Source organism: Daphnia pulex, chromosome 7 (genome assembly GCF_021134715.1).
Source record: "Daphnia pulex isolate KAP4 chromosome 7, ASM2113471v1".
NCBI lineage: Eukaryota > Metazoa > Arthropoda > Branchiopoda > Diplostraca > Daphniidae > Daphnia > Daphnia pulex.
The window spans coordinates 2,247,838-2,259,956 of NC_060023.1; the positions used below are offsets into that span (position 1 = coordinate 2,247,838).

The 12,119-nt window shown below is 39.3% G+C and overlaps 1 pseudogene; it reads left to right on the forward strand.

Moving 5' to 3' along the window:
• The first annotated feature begins 6,125 nt into the window (after positions 1-6,125).
• The window catches only part of LOC124197740, a 28,523-nt pseudogene continuing 22,529 nt past the window's right edge, over positions 6,126-12,119 (forward strand).

Genomic DNA, 12,119 nt, shown 5'->3' on the forward strand with positions numbered 1-12,119 from the left:
CTTGAGCCAACAAGAAATAAATTACGCCCAACGCACAAGTGGTACGGCGTAACACGCTAACGAACACACAATTGAGATAATTTTTATTTTTACAAACCTTATATAACATCCGATCATTGAGGAGGGGGTCCATGCGCTTACACACCCACAGGTGTGCCCGCACATCGTGCAACACTATAGCTATAGAGGTCGAAAACATTATGGCAAATTTGCAATCAAGATTTATTTGAAATTTCAGCATGTTAGCAGCTGCTGGCTGCTGGCCCCTATACATTGCCAGACTGATTTGTGATTTCCAAGTCACGGGTAAAAACTAAAAAGTAATTTTTTAAAAATACAACTATCAGGTAAACTTAAATGACAATTTTTTAGCCTTCAATTTTCATGGAAGTGCATGTTAATGCAAGATTTTAGTTGCTGTTTTCATTTTCTAACGCTGATTTTACGCATTGTGGTGCCATCTAGTAGAAGAAGATACCAGGAGGTGCCGGTGTGGCGGCAGGTCCCTCTTGGTGTTGTCTTTTTTTTGTGTGTGTGTGTCGTGTCTGTCGTCTGCTTGGCGATTGAAACAAAACAAATCGAAAGCAGACGACAGTAGGGGAGACTGGACCCATCTTGGACAGTCGCGGTTTTTCCCGCATATATCCCGATCCCCTTGGGCAAAAGAGTTTTTTTTGGCTAAGGTCATTCTTTAGCCTTGCCCCCACCCCCTTGATTTTTTTAAAATGTGTAACTTTAAAATTTAAGAATTTACATTGATTTCCATTTTTCGTGGTTTTTTTACCGATCCGGGGTGAAATTAGACAGGGGCCTGTACCAAGTTAGACAGGGTATTAAAAGAGGGATAGTATGAATTAAAAATTATGAAAAAATCAGGAAATGTAGATGGTAATGTAGTTTAACCCCAAACAAATTTTGGAAATTATATCTTTAAAACTGAAAAAACTTTCTTAAAGTGAAAGAATTACAACTTTTATATGGGGCGAGATAGGGAAAAAATGTAGGTGGCGCTGAAATCAATATATTACCCATTGTCCACTGTCCAAAATGGCCTCAAAATCATGCCCCCCGCAAATTAATTAATTGTAGGTACACCAAAGCACCTAAAAATAATTTTCTTACACACAATTGTAAAGGACAAACAGTTTTACACACTGATGTGTTTAAAATTTTTTTTACTCAAACAAACTTGGACAAGATCAATAATTCGGGTGAAAAATTTTGCAATAATTTATCGTGTTTTTTAGCTAGAGCTAGTTGCTAGAGGTAGTGAGAACACCTCTGATTTTTTTTTCAGATTTTTGTTTACATTCACTGAAGTAATTTTAGCCGGTTCTAAAAGTCTTTGGAATGCCGAGAGGACCTTATGCAAATTAGGCCACTTTGACCTTTTTTTTGCAGTTGAACGGCTTGGGCTAGGGAAACTCGACTTTTTTCTAAAAATCGGTCTGCGTTAGCTTTATATCAGGTCTGATTTTCAATTTTTTTCATTTATATTATCTAAGTTAAATTTTAAGTTGAAAAACGAAAAAGTAGAATTCCCCTTTTTTCTGCTCCCATCCTTTTGTTTTCTTTCGCGCCAACGAACCTCCACCTCGCGCCTTGCTCCTTTCGGCGAGCTCCGGAAGCATTTCCCAGTAGTTCTCTCCCTTCAGAACCTCCCCTACCGCCAAGTAAGGTAAAGCTTCCGGAGCTCGCCGAAAGGAGCAGGGCAGTCGAAAAGAAGGAGGAGGGGGGAAAAAGTCGACTGCTGGACTTAACACAGAGTGGCCCATCTCCTTATCTCTGATGATAACACGCTACATTGGGCAGCAACAATGGGAACATGGAACTACAAAAAAAATGAAATCAAATTAATTTTAGCATCAATGAAAATAATGCTATGGTGTTTCACATGGTTAACCCAAATATTCCATGGCAACATTATCTGATATCTTTTGTTGAAACAGAAATTTAGATGATCTCATCAAAGATCATCTCATTAAAGATTTAAATACAAATTCACATTTGAATTTGAACTTTATTCAATGTTGATGACTCAACAAAATTCCAAAATATTAAAACTAATCAATGGAAGCCAAGATTTTTTCCTTAAAACGCCTTTAGTTTGACTCCCAAATCAAAACATTTAATTTTTTGTTAACCTTAATTAGATAGTCACTTTGCTAACCTTCAATTAGTGCATGTTATTGATGTTAACAGCAAAGGCCTGCGAAATTTGACGTAAGTGCTAGAAAGGATAGCTGAAGTGAAGTTTATGTGGAAAATCTTCATCTGTTTAATGAAAGATTTTGCAATTAAAAACATTTTATTTACATGTGAAATGTTTCTCAGCTTCTGGACGTGGTGGACAGTATGGTTTGAAACCATTGGTTTCCAAATCTTCCAAGCTTTCAAGATTCTTCTACAAATAAAAAATGGCACTGAACACCTTCATGGTTACTGTACGTGAAAAAATGTATTGTGCTCATAAAACTTCTGAGGCTTTACTTCTAGCTCAACACATTTAATTTCAAATGTAAACTTGAAAAAAGGCCCTGATTCGATTCCTGCTCCCTCACATTGCCCTCCAAATTTTTCTCACTGTTTACCATGTCAATCTGTAGAATTTCACCCTGCATATACTTAACAACTTAACACAACTACTGTTACTCACAATAAGCGGACGACGGTGAGCAGCGTCTTCTCGCAAAACACCACCAGTTCTTCTTGAGAGGTCGAACAATTGGATTACAGCATTTTACACCAATTCCTCGTCACACATGACAATCTAAATAATTCGGAAAAATCAATTACCAAGTGTTTCAGTGGGAAACTGTTGAACATTATAAGTAAACTATACATGTGTGGGTCCTACATTTATAAAAAATGACCATATGCCCTGTACAAAACATTTTATTATTATGACTTCTACTACTTCAATAGTGGAAAACTTACATGCTACGGATTATCTGAATGATTTAGTATTTTTCAATTTTTTCTTTGGTCGAAGTTGTTATCCAGTTAAGAGAAAAAACACTTTGAAAAAATACTTCCATAAGAGCCCGTGTAATAAAAGGGTGTGTTTTTCTCAATATGGCTGCCGACTTTTTTGGACTGCAAGAATCCTGCTATCCGCACGGTGCGAGAGGTCTATCAGTAGGGATAAAGGAAAAATTCACCCAAAAGTTCCCTCTGGACTGTTCGAAGCGTCACATCGGGAGTCATGAGCATTATCCTGATGGCTGTATAGGAGATATCAGTCTTTCTAATCTTAGTCTTTGCTTTAATCTACAGATACATAAAAAATCTCAGTATAGACAAGAGTATAGACAAGAGACTTTATATGATGGTCCCTATGGTAAAATCGAAAGGAGAAAACCACATAAAGTTTCCAAAATTAAAGGACAGAAACTGTGTTTTGTCTCAGTCCAGAGACGAAATTCAGTGATACAACTGTAACGATTTTGGCCACTCCTCGCGCGATTGTCCTCGTCCAAACCTCCGCTGGAACAGACCGAGACCGGAAAACGAGTCAGCCGACCCCTCGGGGCAGAGTTGGCCATGAACACAGTTCAATCCCCCACAACCTCGCCGAATGGAAGCCCAATAATCGAAGTGGACATCTTCAGAGTGGGCACGCAAAGAGCTATAGTTGATACAGGATCAAGAAAAAGTGTTATTTTTGCTAATTTAGTTCGAGAGCGGTCATCTTTCAATATTCAGATCCCTCTAAAAAACTGGAGATCATAAGATAGTAACGTTTTAGCTGTGGTAGGAGAGACTAATTTGATTGTAAGATATAATGGTGAAACAATAGATTTAAAACACGTGCTTGTGATGGAAAACACGGCTTACCTAGTTGTATTGGGGAAGGATTGGATTGGAAAAGCGAGAGCCGTCATCTACGTCAAAGATGAGAAGCCGGTAGTGAACGTTTCGAAGAATTTCAAAGAAAAAACGCGGTCGCCGAGTGTAAATCGAGAAAAAGAGAAATTAGGTGGTGATGATGCTTCATAGGGTAGAACTGAACAAGAATTCGTCGATGATGAGGAAAAAGCAGAAGTCGTCTATGTAGAAACCAACAACTCATTTGAAAAAGCCGTCGATCAATTAATTTTAATGGGTGTTATGGTAGAAGACGAAGTGATTGCTCCGAAAAGAGAACATAAAACGTGTGTTCGGTTAAAAGGGGTGAGAGGAATTCTCGCGTCGAGAGTCCATTTTGTTGAAACCGTTACTCAGGTAGGAGCTGAAGAACTGACAGATTCAACTGATAAATTTTTATGTAGTGTCCGAGCAGGAGAGTATTCTGCTAGACAACTGGCTCAATTTCAACAAGCCGATGAAGATATCCGGCTGATCGTCTTACCATAGCATACTTATAGCACCGAAAAAACAATCCAGTTGTGGCGCACTTCATTTTCCACGAAGGAGCACTGTTTAAGAAGAACGCAAAGTCTATCACCCACCGCCGAGATCTTCTCTACGAGTGCCATGACTCACCTAATGGTGGTCACCACGGAATCGAAAAGACACTCGCGAAACAATAACAGCGATATTGGTGGAAAATATGAAGAAAAGTGTGAAGTGTTATGTGAAGTCCTGTGAATTCTGTCAACCTTTAAAATCTCGCTTCGGATACCCAGCTGGATCGTTGTGCCCAATTCGTCCTCCTAAAGAAGTTTTTGAGATGGTGGTGGTGGATCATTTAAGACCGTACCAAGTGTTAAAACAAGTCTCGAAAACTTGTTAAAAAGTGGAAGACCTCCACGCGTATAGAAGAAGAATTTGGTGTCGCTTCAATGTACGGTTACCTGAAGAAGATGATACTAAAAGTAAACAAGTCGAGTCATCTGAAAATCTGCAGTTCGAGTCGTCCAATAGTCATCAGTTCGAACCAAAACAATTACCCGTTCCTTTTTTCTCGCTGGCCGGAAAAGCTGTACGACCGAAAACCAGCAACCATAACTTCATTTATTATTAATAGCTACTCGTATCAACTTGTTCGTTTGAATGTCTTTTTCTACTTTATTGTCGAAACCTTCCTGATCGCCCGTCTCCGTTTAATCGTTACGTGATCTCATTCAAAAATTCAGTTCTGTGTGTGTCGCTTTCCCCATTTAATTGGCTCTCCTCATGTGCAGTTTGTTGTGATTACCTGTCCCAAAATCTAGACAATCTGTTAAAATCAGAAGATCTTGTTTTGTCAGGAAGGGCCGAATTTTGTGAAACGGTTGGGCAATGCTGCCATTCACCCTATTCCTCCCGTCTTCTCCCTCCCCCTCCCCCTTTTCTGGGTGGACGAGATGAATCTCCCCTTACTGATGACCAGTGTACGTTTGCCGCTCGAGTTAAATACGACATTCTTATCGCTCTCCCTTTTGCCCCACAAGACCGACTTTTACAGATTATTGAAATTTGTCGCAAGGCATGGGTTGCGAAAGCGGTTTCTCTAAGAGAAGTGTCGACAATTTTGGGTAATCTGGCCCAGGTGATTCAAGCGATTCCCTTCCCACATGGCCATTATCAGTGCATACAGCGGCATTTTTTTAGGGAATCGGCTCGTGCTGATAGGGATCTGTCGGCCCTTATTTTTCTAGACAGAGAATCTAATTTTTATTTGGATTGGTGGGCATCCAATGTTGAATCGGCGAATGGTACGCCTCTTTCTACTTAAAAGCCGGATCTCATAATTTTTTTCCGACGCCTCCCTCTCAGGATGGAGCGCGTCCCTAAATGACGCGTTGGAAAAAGGGCCTTGAACTGGCCGGGATCGATATCGCCACATCAATAAGTTGGAGCTGCTTGCAGCCCGTGAACAAGTCAGGCGGATCAAGGTCGAAGGCCCTGTACCGGATTAGCGCAGAGATCGTTTCGTGGAGTGAATCGCAGTCGATTGCTATTAATGTCGTTTATCTTCCCGGTTCCTAAAATATACATGCAGATTGCCTGTCAAGAGCCCCGCCGGACTCAGCAACTGGATGATGAGTCCAGCCGTATTAGAACACCTAAGAACTCGTTTGAGCCTCAAGGTGGACCTGTTTGCCTCGTTATGGAACAGACAGATGGACCGATCCGTTAACTGTCATCCGTACGCGTTATCAGTAGACATACGCATTCCCGCCATTTTGTTTGATTCAGAAATGTCTGACCAAGATATGGAGGGAGCAGGCAGAGCTGTCGCTGGTGACCCCTTATTGGTCGGCACAGTCATGTTCATTGTCGCCACTGGAGCTGACGTGCGAACTAGCGTTGATTCTTCCGAGGGAGAAGCTTCTGTTGGGCTTCAGGTGTTCGTTTGTGTTTGTGTTGGGGTTCAGGGCCAACAACATCCGCTTGCGTAATCGATCCTGCTAATCGCCTGGCGGTTGTCATGAATCAAATGGAAAGCAGCGGCCTTTGCGACCAAGTGGTCAAACTTATCCTGGGCGGAGTAAGCAACTCCACATCAGCTGCTTACCAATCCGCTTGGAGAGGTTGGTATAGTTGGTATATTCGACAAGGAGTGGATCCCATTTCTCCACTTTTATTTAAGGCACTGGAATTTTTGTCATGGCTGGTGGGCGAGGGGAAAGCCTATAGGACGGTTAACGTCTCCCACTCTTTGCTTTCTCTACTTTGGGTAAGATCGACGGCGTTGACATAGGTAAACACCCTCTCGTGGTTAAATTAATAAAAGGAGCCTACAACAAAAAGCCGCCGCCCCAAAGTATGCAGGTTTTTGGGATGTAAACTTATAGTTATAAATTATATAATCTCCTTGGGTCCTAACGATAGAATCTTGCTTTCGGGAAATCGGGGTTTGCCAACGGACGCTATCTTATCAGCATCTTATCAGCTGGAAATGGGAACCCACATTTACAGGTTTTTACCATTGCTCAACTGCGTGTGTATCGGTAGCAAGCGCTTTGCATATGGGTCGTTAGACCATCATTTCTGTATGCTGTAAAGTCACCTATATGAATCCAGGTCGAGCCACTTGTAGGCAATTATCTCATTACTCGAGGTCGCTAACTAGCGACAGAAGGGTTATTGTGATTGCCGTTCAAGTGGCGAGATCTGGATCCATATAGGTGTTGACCTACATCTGATTCAAAGCAGTGTAGCAATGGTAGCAATGGCAGTCATCTCAGGCCCTCAGGAACTACGCCCCTTAGACCAATGAGGATTTCAAATAGACATATCGTGTTTTTACACGAAAACTTTGTCAATTTCAAATAGTTCTGTGGCTATCCGAAGTTCGTTTGGTTTTTTACAATTTTTCCACTTTTTATTTCAGAGTTGATTGGTGTTTCTTTACCAATGGCTATATTTGTAATAGACTATAGCAACAGTGGAGAAATAGATGGCGAATAACTGTGCGAACTCAGCGGTTATCGCTGCTGAAGCTAGAGAAGATATAACGGCAATGAATTACAAGTATGATGATTTGATTTTGATGAATTTCATTTTATGTACAGTCATGCCCTTTGACGCTTTTAAAAAGAAAGGAAAAAAATGCAAATTTTGCAAACCAAAACTCTAACAGCCAATCCTTCTCCAAATCCAAGTCTCCGATAAGTTATCCACGACGCCAATCCAAGCTCATACAACCTAAAAATCCAATCCAGTGAAACTTATCTTCCCCGTAAAGTAAGACTAAGCTTCGCCTGAGTGAAAACTCAATTGTGTCTGTTACTTCCTTGTTCCTACGGGCACTGCAAATCTTCTAGAGATATTCTGGTTGTTTGTTAGAGTTCTGACATTTTTCTCCATGCCCTGAACTTCAGTCACCTTCGGATTTTTGAGAATTTTGGGTGTTGACGTCCCGTACACTTCTGCAGTCACCTTAGGTATAGAAAAGGTCACTTTCAGTTGAGACCCCGTCAATGAATCGGATGGATATGACTCAACTTTGCGGTATCTTTTGGTAGTTTCTTTACGCTTGAATCGGTCGAATTCTGAACTTCGCACTTGACTTTGAAAATAACACTTGACAAGGTAAAAATCTGGTTTATTTGTGTGTATAAATTCAAACTAAGCAGAGATTTATATTATAGGATACCACTTCCGGAGCTTTCTGTCCGGTTGTCACGAAATAAACTCGCAAACAAGATTTGGTGGAAATTGCAGAGTTCACTGTGTCGGAGCATCCGGATTGTCCACCAAAATTTCCTGATGCTGTAAAGAAGAAGTTTGGCAATTTTGAGCAAGAAGCCTGTCACATAATTCACAGTCATAGGGCTGCATTGAGCGAGAAAGGTAGCCTCTCCATTTCACCCATAACAATCTAAATATCGTAGCTATTTTATAGCCATTTGTTTCATTTTGATATCAACAAGTGGTGGCCCATAAACTGTCCCACTGAATCCTTTGCACCAAAAGTATTAGGAGCAATATTTGGGCATGGACAATCCTTGTGTCGCAGCAACCACTGGATTGTATCCCTGATTCAATTCCGCGAATTAGAATCCCATTGTCAATTAATTGGAATGATTCAATTCCTCAATCGAAGATAATAAATATTGACTAATATAATAAAAAATTGTATAACAGGGCGCAATGGACACCGAAGCAGCTGATGAATTGCTCAATGATCCAGAGAAGGAAGTGTTTGAGAACATGTTGGGCAGGCAGCCAGATGAAAATGATAAAACTGACCTTATTCAAATGGTTTATGAGTAGTCGGAGGATTTTTAGTATATATTATCATTCAGAAATGATTTTAAAACATGATTTATACATCCATTGATTCATTTTTTAGCCATATGGTGGCTGATAAGAGTAACGATGGAGATGGGCCAAGATTTTCTGATGAAGAAGAATAATTTCGTCCAACTATCAACAACGCTCTAGCCAACACTACGCCGGAAGAGTCTTTCGATTTATGGGCCAAAAAGAATACGCTAATGCGTTCATCTTGCGCCATTTCCGTTTATTCCAGTGGCCAAACGACCCCTGCGACGAATTCGTCCCTTATTCATTCTATTTTGAATAACATTCCGAAACGCAATTTCAAAACCCTCAGGGAGACCAAGAACACTACTTAATTCAAGCTTTGTTCTAAAAGTGAGACGGCTGGCCATGCCCGCATGTTGGAGACACGCTTGCGATTACTCTCTGCTGCCATGGAGGTGCGTGATAAGTAGAAAAATCCAATGACTGCTGCCGGAATCCAAAAAGACCTGAAAGACATTATCTTTAATCCGCATTCGATTCTCATTATTGTCTTTTTTGTTCGCAGTGCGTGTGCAAATATAATTAATGATTGGCAAGATCAACGCAAAGAAATCAATGGCAAAATTTTTATTATTTCTTCATTACTTGACACTGAACTTTGTCCGAAATATTAGCTTAATCGTCAACAAATTCACCGATAAAGTTGTTTGGGATATCCATGTTTGCAGTAGAAACAACTAGCAGCAGACACAATGGCTATTTTGTAAACAAATGGAGCGAACGTTGCCATACATTGAATTGAATCCTCCTCTTTTTACCTCACTTTCTACTTTCTCTTTATTGACTTTATTAACTCCATATTCTACTTCATTTTTTCCCTTTTGCCCCATTACCCCCGTCATCCTTAAAATGATTTTATCTTCATCGTCACCTTCGTCTTCATCGTTCATATCATCGTCCCAATTAGTAGTCTTTCGAATCATATTCCGACTCGTTCCCAAATTTTATCATCACCTGTCCGAGTTCCAAACCCACAATCCGCCCAGTCACGATCCTCGTAATTTTCTAAAATAAAATAAGGTTCGTTTCATCATCGTCCCGATCATCGCCATTATCACTTCCACACCAGAAATTAGGATTTAGGAAAAAAATCGAACTAATTTACTTAAGTATACATTTAGGCAGGCCGTAACTCAGGTATAAGTAGAAATAAATCAAAAGGAACAAAAATGGCGTCCAGTTAATAAAAAAAAATCATTGAAAGGAACTCTACCTCTTGGACAAACAGAGGGATTCCCTGATTTTGAAATCGAAGTGTAGTGAGGCATTCTAAACAGAAAGAGTTACTGCAATACACGAGGTGATCTATATGATGACATATTACGCAATGTAAATATTGGTGATCTCATACCTTGGTAACGGTACAGGATCATCGGTACGAGATTGGAGCCTCCAAGCAGTCAGTACTAGATTATCGGCTCTAGACAGAAGAAATCACAATCATAATTCTTGGTCGAATAAAAGCTACTACTCTAAACCAACCGCTCGGTATGGCTCCAAGACACTTAATTAAATCTGAGGGAAACTGGCCTGTTTTCTATACGTTGGGGGGATGTAAGCGCTGTACTAGAAATTGGATCTAGTTGCGACAACACTATATCTTGTTAAACTTTTTGATTTGGAAGCTCTTGAATTGGATTTTGTTCTTCCGTAACAACTTCATCAAGGGGTGAATTTCCGATATCCTGTCTTTCGCGAAAGTTGTGGAGTTCTTCTTGAATAATAGGTTGCCCCCGGCGATGTCATTAGGTTCTTTCGACGAGTAAAAATTTTGAGATTAGCACAGATAATAAAGCTCACTTGCTAATTTATGCAAATTTTCCGTATGCAGTATACCGAAAGTGTTCTTGAACTGTTGGTAAAACTGTAGGTGTTTAAACTTTTTCTTCCACGCCTTCTGATATGTTATGGTTGATTTCGACAAATATGCAGGCTAATCAACAACGAGTAAAGGTGGTGCGTAACCTTCTTGGTCTAAAGCCCGTTGAAACATGGCATTGAGTTGTATTTGTAGTTGATGGTCCTGAAAAAGAGAACCATAAAATGTGTGCCCACTTTAAAATATTTATTTTCTATTCAAAAGCCCTTATACCTGGATTCTGTCATTTGTTAAGTCTGATTCAAATTCTTTTGAAGGAAACCTCTAGAAATTCTGGAATTAATTCATCCGATTTCTTTTTGCCGTATCCTAGAAGATGCGTGCTTGTTATCGGACACCGCTCACATCTCCACGGGTAGCATGGTTAAAATTCACAGGTTAAGCTGCCTCAATTTTTTGTAGAGTTTTTATTTCAATGTAGAAATAAAATACAGTGTTTCTAATTTGTTTATTAATTTTGATTGACGACGCTAAAAATGTATTTACTTACAGGAAAAAATCCAGAATCAATTCAAGCGACATCCATGCATTCTTTGATTCAATTTTCGGTTGTATAATTCCAGATGATTGTTGGTTAGTCTATGATCATTTTGATTTCGAAATCGATAAGGTCCAATTTGGTCGAACCAAAATCTTTGCACGTATGAAAAGAAAAGTCAATGGCGTCCACAGCATCTGCTTCGAACGCAAGGTCTTCTATTATTATTTCCCCAAGGATTTTAAGACCTAAAAATATTTAACCGAAAAAAAATTATGGCTCATATTATGTGTAAAGCATTTAATGTTTTTTTTTTAATGATAACATTTATAAATATTTAAAAAATCTGACTTATGTTTTCTTGTCAGTGATAAAAGTAGCACGCCCTTACCTGATGGCAATTTGAAAACTGAGATGTCATTGCTGAAAGAATGGCTGCAATCGTAAATCATCAGAATGGATTCTAGCGAAACACAATTTCTTTCCGCCGTAAGAAGCGATGACAATATATTAATAAAAAGCTGTGACTCAATAAAAAATACATAAATTTCATCTCGATGTTACCTACCAACCGGGGAATTGAGGCCTTGCTAAATAACAAATACAAATATTTAATTCAAACTGGCGATCAAGGTTTCAAATTGAAGTAATAAACAAAGGGGAAAAAATAGGGAATAACAATGGTTGATTTCAGCTTTGCAAATATAGCTTGTTTTTTAATTTTCTTTACGTTTGCCTATGCTTCTGCTAGCAAAAGGTTTTCAATCGTTTTCAATCGTTTCTTCCAAAGTAGCGGTAACAAAATGACATTTGAAATTGTTTTGTTGGTATTCAATGTTTTCTGCTGGTACATTTGAGCAATCAGTTAAAAAACAAAGACAACCAGCAAAAACAAGTATCATAAAAAATTATAACATTTGATGAAGTAAAGGAATTATTACATATTCTATTTCGGCATCATCATCACTGTTAAAAAGGTTACCGATTATCAGTAGTTTGGTATCAATGAAAATCAAGGATAGGTACCAAAATTTGGAAAACGGTGATTAAAAATTTAAAAGT